This window comes from Leptodactylus fuscus, chromosome 1 (assembly GCF_031893055.1).
Source record: "Leptodactylus fuscus isolate aLepFus1 chromosome 1, aLepFus1.hap2, whole genome shotgun sequence".
NCBI classification, from domain to species: domain Eukaryota; kingdom Metazoa; phylum Chordata; class Amphibia; order Anura; family Leptodactylidae; genus Leptodactylus; species Leptodactylus fuscus.
This window is the reverse complement of record NC_134265.1, coordinates 307186080-307199018: the sequence shown is the minus strand read 5'-3', so window position 1 is coordinate 307199018 and position 12939 is coordinate 307186080.

Here is a 12939-nt window from a genome sequence, read left to right as displayed (position 1 = left end):
GCAGGCCTCACTCACATGATGTCTGGTCCAACATTGAAGATGGCCGAAAGTAGCGGGGAGTGCGCTAGAGCCAGGGGAAGGTAAGTAACATTGTTTTTCATGTTTTTATCCTCCCTGGGTCTCTGATCATTATACTCATGGGTTTGAAAAGACCACAGAGTATAATAATTGTAAATGGGTAGTCCACAATGGGGAATAATACTGTGTGCAAGGGCACTATGGGGCATAACACTGTGTGCAGGCGCCCCATGGGGCATAATACTGTGGGAATGAATGCGGTTTGTGTGGGGAAGGGCAGGCCATGCCAAATTTTCACCTTGGGTCCCAGTCATTCCTAGTTATGCCACTGGATATGGAAATAGATTATTTTTTTAAAAAAAGATCTATTAAATTAGTTTATATGTTTCTTCTATTCACCTATATTCATTTATGAAATGTATTTTGTAACTGTAGGTACGCTTTAATGTAACAACAAGTAGTGGGATTTACATTTATGTACATGACAGTTTGATCCAGGATTATTTTCCAGAGTTCCATATTTGGTAACTGACATCCACCTAATAGAATTGTTGCCTTCCGCTGGATCTGCACTGTTGGATTATAGGTTGGACTTTATGGATCTGTTTTTTTGTTAAGTCTTTTTAAAGACGTTATTCAAGTTTCATTTCATCTATAAGGAAAATATGGATTGGGTAACCCATCCTGTACCTTGTTCCTGATAGTCATCTATTGTTTTTTTCTGTATGTATCAGCTCAATGTTTAGTCTTTGGAACATCTGCTGTCCTTCCTATAATTCTTGGCACTGCTCTGAGCCAGATCTGGTCACATTTCATGCCTCAATAACCGGTCCACAGCACTTGCTGGTGCCTTCTTTGGCTTCACAACCAGTATTTTGATCTAGTTCAGTATTTGCCTGTATCTTATTTTCAGGGGGCTTCCTCTGCAAGTACACTCATTGCTCAGTAGTGCTAATGGACCAAAGAGAAGCAGGTGCAATGGAGTCTGTGCAAGATTTTGACGCCACTTAGATAGGATAACAGACAGTTACAGATATGACACTTACACTTCACAGGGTGTGACTGTGAGTGGTGACTGTGAGAGTGTTTTAACTTTTATATAACATCAGTAAACAGATTTTCACAGCTGAAGTACCAGTCTCGAGGCATATTATTTTGTATTTTCAAAGACAAAGTAGCAAGTGACCAGCTTGAACTACCAGGAAGGCCAAATAGAAATTTGTTTTGCTAAAGCGGTATAGTACTTGAACATATGTTGTAAGTGACCCATTGCAACATGATTTTATTTGTTGTGTACATGAAGCAAGTGTTGGTCACATTAGATCAAATCTTCCACATTAGATCAAATGTTATGGTCGGTATGCCCCTTTTTCATTAAATCTTTAGTTTTACATCTAACTTTTTTAACAAGTCAACTCTTGCAGCAAAAAGTACAACTCACAAAGATAAAATCTTCTTCACAACTTCTTCGTATTACAGCTTCAAGAGCAAATGTAGCACATGTACAAATATATGTTTTATAACAACCACAAGTCATGAAGAAAACCAGCAGTGTATAGAAAGTGGAAGCTCACAATGAATAACAGACTTGGCTGATTTGTATGATAAATTTAAGCAAATTGTAGTAAGACAGTCTTTTGGTTTACTGGTAGCTATTACACAGTATTTGTCCTGACCTCACAAATACTATTAAGTTCTCATGTAGAAATTGCAGATTTGGTCAGTATTTTGCATCAGTTTTTTCCAAAGCCAGAACAGATTTGTAAATATGGAGAAAATATAATGGAAATATCTGGGCTTCTTTATTTGTATCCGCTACAGATTTTGACTCTGAAAAATACAGAGTAAATCTGCAATCTATGCCAGGGACTTAGTAGTTCATGTCTGGTCTAACAGTTAGGGGGTAGATGGCTGGAGTGCCCCTTTAATTTATGTAAAACATTCCCTCTTTAATGCCAACCAGCAGTATCAACAGGGTAGGATGTATCCTATATATGCATATACAGTACTGTGTATAGCTTTTAGGCAAGTGTGGAGAAATGCAAAGTAAGGCTACAGTCACACTACTGTTCAGGAACTCCATCCTCCATTCTGCCTAAAATACACCAAGAGAAAAGTCTTTGCCGATTTCAGTTTTTCGTTTTTGGGTCCCCAAGTGGACCTGAAGAACAGAACCCTGAATGGTAGTGTGAACCTAGCGTAAAAATGTTTTCAAAAATAGAAGTGTTAATAGTTTATTTTTGTCAATGAACAAAATGAACTGAATGAACAAGAGAGAAAGGTAAAGGAAATGGATATTTGTACTTACAAACATCTTGGAGAACCAAGCACATACCTTCTGTAGATGTACACTCACCGGCCACTTTATTAGGTACACCTGTCCAACTGCTCGTTAACACTTAATTTCTAATCAGCCAATCACATGGCGGCAACTCAGTGCTTTTAGGCATGTAGACATGGTCAAGACAATCTCCTGCAGTTCAAAAGGAGCATCAGTATGGGGAAGAAAGGTGATTTGAGTGCCTTTGAACGTGGCATGGTTGTTGGTGCCAGAAGGGCTGGTCTGAGTATTTCAGAAACTGCTGATCTACTGGGATTTTCACGCACAACCATCTCTAGGCTTTACAGAGAATGGTCCGAAAAAGAAAAAACATCCAGTGAGCGGCAGTTCTGTGGGCGGAAATGCGTTGTTGATGCCAGAGGTCAGAGGAGAATGGCCAGACTGGTTCGAGCTGATAGAAAGGCAACAGTGACTCAAATAGCCACCCGTTACAACCAAGGTAGCCAGAAGAGCATCTCTGAACGCACAGTACGTCGAACGTTGAGGCAGATGGGCTACAGCAGCAGAAGACCACACCAGGTGCCACTCCTTTCAGCTAAGAACAGGAAACTGAGGCTACAATTTGCACAAGCTCATCGAAATTGGACAATTGAAGATTGGAAAAACGTTGCCTGGTCTGATGAGTCTCGATTTCTGCTGCGACATTCGGATGGTAGGGTCAGAATTTGGCGTCAACAACATGAAAGCATGGATCCATCCTGCCTTGTATCAACGGTTCAGGCTTGTGGTGGTGGTGTCATGGTGTGGGGAATATTTTCTTGGCACTCTTTGGGCCCCTTGGTACCAATTGAGCATCGTTGCAACGCCAAAGCCTACCTGAGTATTGTTGCTGACCATGTCCATCCCTTTATGACCACAATGTACCCAACATCTGATGGCTACTTTCAGCAGGATAATGCGCCATGTCATAAAGCTGGAATCATCTCAGACTGGTTTCTTGAACATGACAATGAGTTCACTGTACTCCAATGGCCTCCACAGTCACCAGATCTCAATCCAATAGAGCATCTTTGGGATGTGGTGAAACAGGAGATTCGCATCATGGATGTGCAGCCGACAAATCTGCGGTAACTGTGTGATGCCATCATGTCAATATGGACCAAAATCTCTGAGGAATGCTTCCAGCACCTTGTTGAATCTATGCCACGAAGAATTGAGGCAGTTCTGAAGGCAAAAGGGGGTCCAACCCGTTACTAGCATGGTGTACCTAATAAAGTGGCCGGTGAGTGTAGATTTGCTCCAATCCTTCTGTCTCTTCATGTAATCCCAGACACACCGGATGATTTTGAGATCAAGGGTCACAATTTTTTACTTCTATTTTTGAAAGCATCTTTACTTTACTTACGTTGGAGCATTTTTTTTCTATATCTACCTAAAATATTTGCACAGTAGTGTGTTTGTGAATGAATATATTTATTTATTTATTTTTGGGGGGTGTCTTTCTGTTTGTAGCAATCCTATATCACAGGAATGCCTGAGCAAGAGTTTATCTTTTACAGTACCAGCCTCAGAAACCCTAAACTTACAGCCCCTCAAATTAGTATGAGATTGAAGTTCACTCAGTGGACACGTTTCAGCTGTTCAGAGGAGACCGATTACTGTAAATCATGCTTCCATGATAAATTTACATCAAGAACACTACTGCTGAGGAAGACAAGTAAGAGGAAGCAACTTCCTTGGGCCAAGAAACACTGTTCACGATTTTTGAAAATGTTACCTTTGACCTGATGAACCCAAACTTTTGGGCTGCCATGTCCTTGTTAATAGCATAGGTGGTAAATGGCTCATATCTGGATGGGGTCCCACTGTGAAGTATGGAGAGGTATGATATGGTGCTGTGGTGGTGCTGCTATGTACCCAGCATAGCTAGGCCACATTTTCTGCAACGTTAAAATTTTCCATCTAGTTTGAGCTGGGAAAGACAATCAATGACCCATAACACACATCTGGACTGTATAGGAGATACTTCACAAAAAGGCAGAGTGAAGGAGTGTTGTATCAGATTATTTGGCCTTCACAGTCTTCTAATCTAAACCCAGGCACCACTGAGCCTAAGAAAAGCAGCTAATAAGTGCTCAACAGTTCATGGAAACTTCTACCCCATTAAGCTGGTGGAAAATATACAAAGAGTGTACCAAACTGTTATGAAGGTAAAAGGTTCCTACCTTGAAGAAGCTGAGAAATAAGATAGCTTTGAATAAATTACCTTTTCTTTTTGGTTCCTGATTAGTTTCAATGGCAATAGCATTAAATAAGTCAAAATAAGTGAAACTTCGGAGTCTTTTGCCTGGCACCATAGACAGATAAATAATAACTCCTACTGATAAAACATCTTACATTTATTTTTATATACTGACGTTGAAAGCTCTATAAACGTTGAATTTTAGATATATTAAATTAATCCTTCGGAAATTACTTCTTCCATTAAATACATTATATGTTTTTGAATTTCTGCTTTGAGCTTTGAAACATCTTCCTTTTCAGACTGATGGACTGACTTGTAACTAGTTACTACAAGTTCATAAAGAGATCTTTTTCCTTTAAAATACAGATTTTCTAAATGAATCATATAAGTGAACTCTGCTTTAAAGTAAGAATGAAAACAAATTATTAAAAAATGCAGAATTTTAAGATAATGTATCGAATTTGTCTAGGTTTTAGAAATTTGAAAGCCGAGTGCTGAGGTCTAATCAAATTGATAGCAAGTCTACCAAATCTTTTTCATAAAGATATAAAAGAATGCATAATTGATGAGAGTAAAATATTTCACCTCCCTTTGGAAATAGATTTTCCTTCTCATCTAAATCAAGCTTGTTCTTTTAGTATAATTTTTAAAACCACTCAGAGTCTGTGGATTATTGAATCAACCTTTACTCCTCTTGTGATTTTGGAATTCTGATTGCAATTAGAGTATTCTTTAAAAATCTCTACAAATTATCTCTTTCTATGCGGCTTTATATCCTAGAACATCAATTTGAAAAATATCAGGAAATGGCATACAGTAAAATATTTCTACTAGTATCAGGGTTAGAATATCGGGTTCATGCATTCATATCATTCTCTTTAATAAAAAAAAAATAGAATGTTCAGGTTTTATGTACTTACATTTAAAGGAAACAGAACTACAGTCCTATGAAAAAGTTTGGGCACCCCTATTAATCTTAATCATTTTTAGTTCTAAATATTTTGGTGTTTATAACAGCCATTTCAGTTTGATATATCTAATAACTGATGGACACAGTAATATTTCAGGATTGAAATGAGGTTTATTGTACTAACAGAAAATGTGCAATATGCATTAAACCAAAATTTGACCGGTGCAAAAGTATGGGCACCTCAACAGAAAAGTGACATTAATATTTAGTAGATCCTCCTTTTACAAAGATAACAGCCTCTAGTCGCTTCCTGTAGCTTTTAATCAGTTCCTGGATCCTGGATAAAGGTATTTTGGACAAACAATTCAAGTTCAGTTAAGTTAGATGGTCGCCGAGCATGGACAGCCCGCTTCAAATCATCCCACAGATGTTCAATGATATTCAGGTCTGGGGACTGGGATGGCCATTCCAGAACATTGTAATTGTTCCTCTGCATGAATGCCTGAGGATTTGGAGCGGTGTTTTGGATCATTGTCTTGCTGAAATATCCATCCCCGGCGTAACTTCAACTTCGTCACTGATTCTTGAACATTATTCTCAAGAATCTGCTGATACTGAGTGGAATCCATGCGACTCTCAACTTTAACAAGATTCCCGATGCCGGCATTGGCCACACAGCCCCAAAGCATGATGGAACCTCCACCAAATTTTACAGTGGGTAGCATGTGTTTTTCTTGGAATGCTGTTTCTTTTTGGACGCCATGCATAACGCCTTTTTTTTATAACCAAACAACTCAATTTTTGTTTCCAAAATGAAGCTGCCTTGTCCAAATGTGCTTTTTCATACCTCAGGCAACTCTATTTGTGGCGTACGTGCAGAAACGGCTTCTTTCTCATCACTCTCCCATACAGCTTCTATTTGTGCAAAGTGCGCTGTATAGTTGACCGATGCACAGTGACACCATCTGCAGCAAGATGATGCTGCAGCTCTTTGGAGGTGGTCTGTGGATTGTCCTTGACTGTTCTCACCATTCTTCTTCTCTGCCTTTCTGATATTTTTCTTGGCCTGCCACTTCTGGGCTTAACAAGAACTGTCCCTGTGGTCTTCCATTTCCTTACTATGTTACTCACAGTGGAAACTGACAGGTTAAATCTCTGAGACAACTTTTTGTATCCTTCCCCTGAACAACTATGTTGAACAATCTTTGTTTTCAGATCATTTGAGAGTTGTTTTGAGTAGCCCATGATGCCACTCTTCAGAGGAGATTCAAATAGGAGATCAACTTGCAATTGGCCACCTTAAATACCTTTTCTTATGATTGGATACATCTGGCTATGAAGTTCAAAGCTCACTGAGGTTACAAAATCAATTTTGTGCTTCAGTAAGTCAGTAAAAAGTAGTTAGGGGAATTCAAATCAATAAAATGATAAGGGTGCCCATACTTTTGCACCAGTCAAATTTTGGTTTAATGCATATTGCACATTTTCTGTTAGTACAATAAACCTCATTTCAATCCTGAAATATTACTGTGTCCATCAGTTATTAGATATATCAAACTGAAATGGCTGTTGCAAACACCAAAATATTTAGAACAAAAAATGATTAAGATTAATAGGGGTGCCCAAACTTTTTCATAGGACTGTATTAGCTCCATATTAAAAAAATTGTTATGGATCAAACACAATGTCGAAGACAAAATTGGGAAGTCAAACATCATTGGGTCTCATTTATCGAAACTGTTTGAAAAAACCGTGTGCATTGGAACAAGTAATTTTTAACTATGTTTAAAATTATAATAAATTGGACAATTACATTTTGGGTAAAAAAGACCAGTTTTTCTTTTAAAAATGATTTAATAAATAAGGATCATTTTACGTAAAGTAAGCCCTTATTCACATCAGCGTTTGGATTCCGTCCAGGGGAGTCCGCATGGGGACCCCCTGAATGGAATACAAATGCAATTGCAAGCGCCGTGCTGTAAAAGCACACAGACCCCGTAGACTATAATGGGGTCCGTGTGCTTGCCACGTGCTGCCCGCATGAATCATGGAATCACAGGAATGTAAATGGTGAACTACTTTCCTGTCCTCAAGATCCCTGCGGAGATCTGGCGGTAAGCACACGACCCCATTATAGTCTATGGGGTCAGTGTGCTTTTACTGCACCAGCGCTTGCACATGCATTTGATATTCCGTTCGGGGGGGTTCTCATGCAGGACGGAATCTAAACACTGATGTGAACGAGGAGTAAGGCTAGGTTCAAACCTGCACTGGGTCTCCGGTGGGGAATTCCATTCCTGTTCCACTTTAAAAATGCAGAGAGAAAAGTCCTGCAAGCAGGACTTTTCTCTCTGCATTTTTCTGCCCCTTTCGACTAGAAACCCCTAGGACCCCATTATAGTCTGTGAGGTCCACAGGTTTCCAAATCGTCGGTGTCCGTATGTAGCCTCTCCGTGGGGAAACTGTTTTTTTTGGCCGTCACAAAGTTCTGCATTTCTGACTTTGTGTCCAGCCAAAAAAACATTTCAAATGAATGGGTTTTTAAAACTGACTGCCGGGAAGCCATCTCCTATCCAGCTTCTCCAGGGTTGAGGACAGAAACCCGGCAGAATGACATAGGGCGCACATGGGCGCAAGTGTGAACGCCCCCTTATTTTTAAAACCCATTGAAATCAATGAGTTTTAATCCAGACAGTTTGAAATCATTTTTTGAAGATGTCAACACAGATGTGAACCTGGCCTAACACAGTTTTTTATGTTTACCTTCTCTTAGTCTGCGCTTGTTATACTCTGGGTTCTGATCAAAACTACAGGTAGAACCTCACAAATATTGTAATAACCGAAATAACTAACATTGGTTATCCTGCTTGATGTTGAGTTTCGGTTATTTTTCCATTTATTGTCCAGCCCTAATATAGATGGTCATATATTAATAGCTACATTGGCATATCTGGGAAATTATCTTTCGTTCTATAGTAGTTGTAACAATCTAGGAAGAAAGCAGAAAACATGAAGAAGCTGAATAGTACACATGTACATTACATAAGCTTCTCCTAAGGTCTCATATACACAAATAATAATAAAGAATATGCTGATAGGTCTCAAAAAATCACGAGGGCAAGCTAGATAAAGAGCTAAAACTTAATCTTTCATGTAAATCTATGTTGGGACAAGACAAAAGGGTTAAAAGAGAAAAGTGCCTGTTTAAACCTGAAGGACTGTCTACCGCAAAAAGACGACATTAAGTTTATATGTTAACAAATAGAGGCTAGATAGACATTGGGGCAAATAGTTTGATGCACAATGAAGACCTTATATGTTGTAGGTCACAGTGGTCATGGCTGAAGACAGGTAAAAGGCAAGAGTCTATTTAGTCACTGACTAGAGCCAATTGTGCGTTTGAGTCCTTGTGCCCTTCAAGCGGTCCTAACTATACTGGAACGAGATCAGAAGCTTAGATTCACCCCTTTAGACGTGCCCTAAAAATGGGCTGCACAGTCTTCATCCCCATTACAACTGCTTGGCAGGTGCCGTCTATTCATCAGCACATCAGCAATAATTGATAAGATTTTTGCCCCCCCTCCCCTTTCCCTATGTGGTATAGTCCAGGCAATTTCAGTATATAGGAAGCTTATTATATATGACAAATAGATCTCCATAGAGTCAAGTAGAAAAGCATGTCACTGGAGCCGGATTCACATTGTTTCCAGGCAACAGCCTTAGTCTGATATATTGACATGGAAGCAGCACGAAAAAAAATCGAAAACAGATGAGAGACCGACACACAAAAAAACTTAATGAAGTACATGGGGAATTTTTGGTGGGTAAACGGTCCCTTTAACATAATAGTTCAGTCTTCTCAGATTCTTCTGATTTCTGTCACATGTAAACCCAGTGACATACTTTAAACCTACAGTATACTATCTCATTTTTCATGCTAAACCCAAAACTTTTGTGTTTTGGGACTCTGAGGAATGAATCCAATCTTTTTAATGGTCCAGAGCAGTTAGAAATGAACTAAATCCCTTAAAAGGTCAGCCTATTATACAAATTGAATTTGTTCCTTAGTGCTCCAAAGGGGGTAATAGCAAAGATTTACTACAAATAAATAGAAACATACTGGATTATTACATTGGATACAGGATATTACTACCAAAAGAAATTAAGAATTGGTCAGTTTCTATTCCCTATTTATCCATTAGGAACATTGGAGACCCAGATGTACATGTTGCGTTGCAATATAATTTTTATTTTTAACTCGATGGATTTTCTGTTGTACAACTGCATTATACTGTTTATTAATAATCATCATCATCATCATAATAATGTGAGACATGGCAATGAAAACAGATTGTATTCTAAAATGACATACATTTGGCTATCTGCATATTTGATGAAGGTCAATGATTAATTCCATTCTATTAATGGATATACATACTTTATATTGTATATCACAAGTTCGAATTGTTATGCACAGTATATGTACATGGACAGCCAGGCAATACCTATCCATCTGTACCAATGTGATCAACAGGGCTGAAGGGCGTTGATTCACTAATAAAGTACAATCCAGGGCTGTTTAAACATACTGGCCCAGTGCAAAGGTTTATAAGGTGGGTCTCCCACCACTTTGTCATACAACTTTTAGAGGACACGAACAGGGATAAATCTAGCCATTTCTTTTTGTGTAAAGCCAAACCCTCTAACCCATTTATGACCCATTTGATTATATACATTTATACCCTTTGAGCCCCCACACTGTAATAAAATATTTCTATGTGTAAGATAGTAGTGATGTCTCCTTAGTTTACCCTACACAATATAATGCCCCTAGTGCTTAGCACAAGGTATGATGCCCTCTCTGTGTCTCTCACACAGTATAAAGCTCACTTAGTCGGAAACACATTGTACAATGTTCCTTTAGTGGTTACCATATATATATATATATATATATATATATATATATATATATATATATATATATATATATATATATATATGTAATATCCTCTTAGTTACCTCCACACTGTATATAGCCCCCTTAATTGCTAAACACTGTATGGTACTCCATTGTGCTCCTACACATTAAAATGCCTCATTAGTATCCTATGCTGTATTAATTTCCTACACATTATCCTACACTGTTTAATGCCCCCTTAGTTACTTCACACATTATAATCCCCTTAGAGGGTGTACACAAGCTATAGTACCCACTTGACTGCCATACGCAGAATAATACTACCTACATGACCCCCACACGTTATAATCCCCCTTAGTGACCCCACACAACATATGATGCCAATTTAGAAGCCCTTACACAGTAAAATGCCACCTAAGTGGCCCCCACATGATACGATCTTAGTGACCACCACAAAGCATAATGCCCCCTTAGTGGCACCACACAGTATAATGTCCCCTTAGTGGAGCAACATATTATGCCCCATTAGTGCCCTTGAAGAAATATAATGTCTCATTAATTTCTCAGCACAGCACAGTATAATGTCCCCCACATAGTATAATACCCTCCCAGTGACTCTACACACAGTATGATGTTGGATCAGTATCCCCAAACAGTATAATGCCCGTGCACAGCATAATGTGCAGTCAGTGGCCTCACACCATATAATGTCCTATGAGTATCCCACATAAAGTATAATGCCCTCTAAACTGCTCCCATACTGAAAAGCTGAGGCTTGAGTGGGGGTCACTTCAAACACTTATATCTCAGACATTATTAACTTTATTACAGTTGGGATTAGAAGTAGCTCTAGCTGCCAATTCGGAATGTATTTTTAACTTGGGATGTCTCCGGAAATATTAAAGATAAAATTGTGATCATGGTATCACATAAAAAATATGAAGAGCTCTATATTTTATAATGTCTGAAATATAAGTGTTTGATATGAACCCCCTGCAGAACCAGTTTTTCTGTATTACACCCATACATATAGTTAGGAGAAAACATAACATACTGCCATACAGAAATTAGCTAGTGCAATACAATTACAAAATAAAAAATAAGTATTTAAGGGATCCAATCATTGGATACCCTTTTTTCTCGATAACACATCGGAATAGCCTTAAGAAAGGCTATTCGTCTCCTACCTTTAGATGTCTTCTCCGCGCCACTGTTCGGTAGAAAACCGGGTTTTCTTGGGTATGCAAATGAGTTCTCTCGCAGCACTGGGGGCGGGCCTCAGCACTCAAACAGCACATTTGCTGCAGTTTCTACCGACAAAATGACTCTTTTTTTGATGAACTTCATGCTGTCAAGTAAAAGCAGTAATACCTTTACCAACAAATCCTTTTTATGAATTACATCCAAGACTGACCAGAATATGGCACATCAGTAAAACATATATACTTTAGTTCACATATGCAAAAGTGTCTAAAAATATAACCAGACATTATAAATGTAGCTTAATAGGGTGCTCCATTTTCATCAGCACAGTGATGCCAGTAAATGACCAAGCAATCTATTATTGTAATGTAAAGATCATTTGTTGCTTTCCTTGCAGTCGGACATTCCATAGAAATTGGCTGTAATATTCACGTGTCATTCTCATTTTAATCCCATGTTGTCACACACTGCAGCTGACCGCACTTTCGGATAGTGTAAGCAAGGTGATGTTTTCCATTTGACATTTGAAATTTAAAAATACCAAACTTTGCATATTTAACATCTAATTTACCGTTCATACACATGCAAATCGGAATTTAGAAAATATGACATTTCTGTGTTTTAGAAGAATCTTACCTTATCAAACTGTATATTCTAAACTAAGTGTTCATGTGTTCAATGGGGACAAAAGCTTTTTTAATCAAAGATATCATAAAAATTAAGTTTACCATTTAAACCAAAGATCCTAGTGTGTAATTCTCTGTATCAACCTGTAACATATTCAAAGAAGACCTGCACTGAATAATGCCAACAATTGTCTATCAGAGTCAACCTTTCCCAGACTTAGCAAAAGGCTCATTTACATTGTTCATTTAAAACTTCAATAAAACCTGAAAATAAAGTGAAAACTTTTGCATTTTGATTTCATTATTGTTCACATCTGCGCTTGGTATTCCATTTGAGGAGCTCGCATGGGGACCCCCCGGAACGGAAACCTATACGCATTGACAAGCGGCGAGCTTATGAAAGCACAGGGATCACATAGACCACATATAATGGCGTTCATGTGGTGTCTGCATGGAACATACGGAGTGAAAACTTGTGCAGACACCATGCGGAAAACACACGGACCCCATTGCAGTCTATGGGGTCCGTGTGCTTTCATTGCTAAACACTTGTGTTCGGTAGTCCATTCGAGGGGTTCCCCATGTGGACTCCCTGAACAAAATACTGAATGCAGATGTGAACCAGGTCTTAGCGTTCACTTATTTATAATTTATTTAATATTTACTTTTTATTTTACTTATTTTTTACCATTATGGATAACAGAGACTCACGATCTGTGTGCTTCCTATGCACCCTCA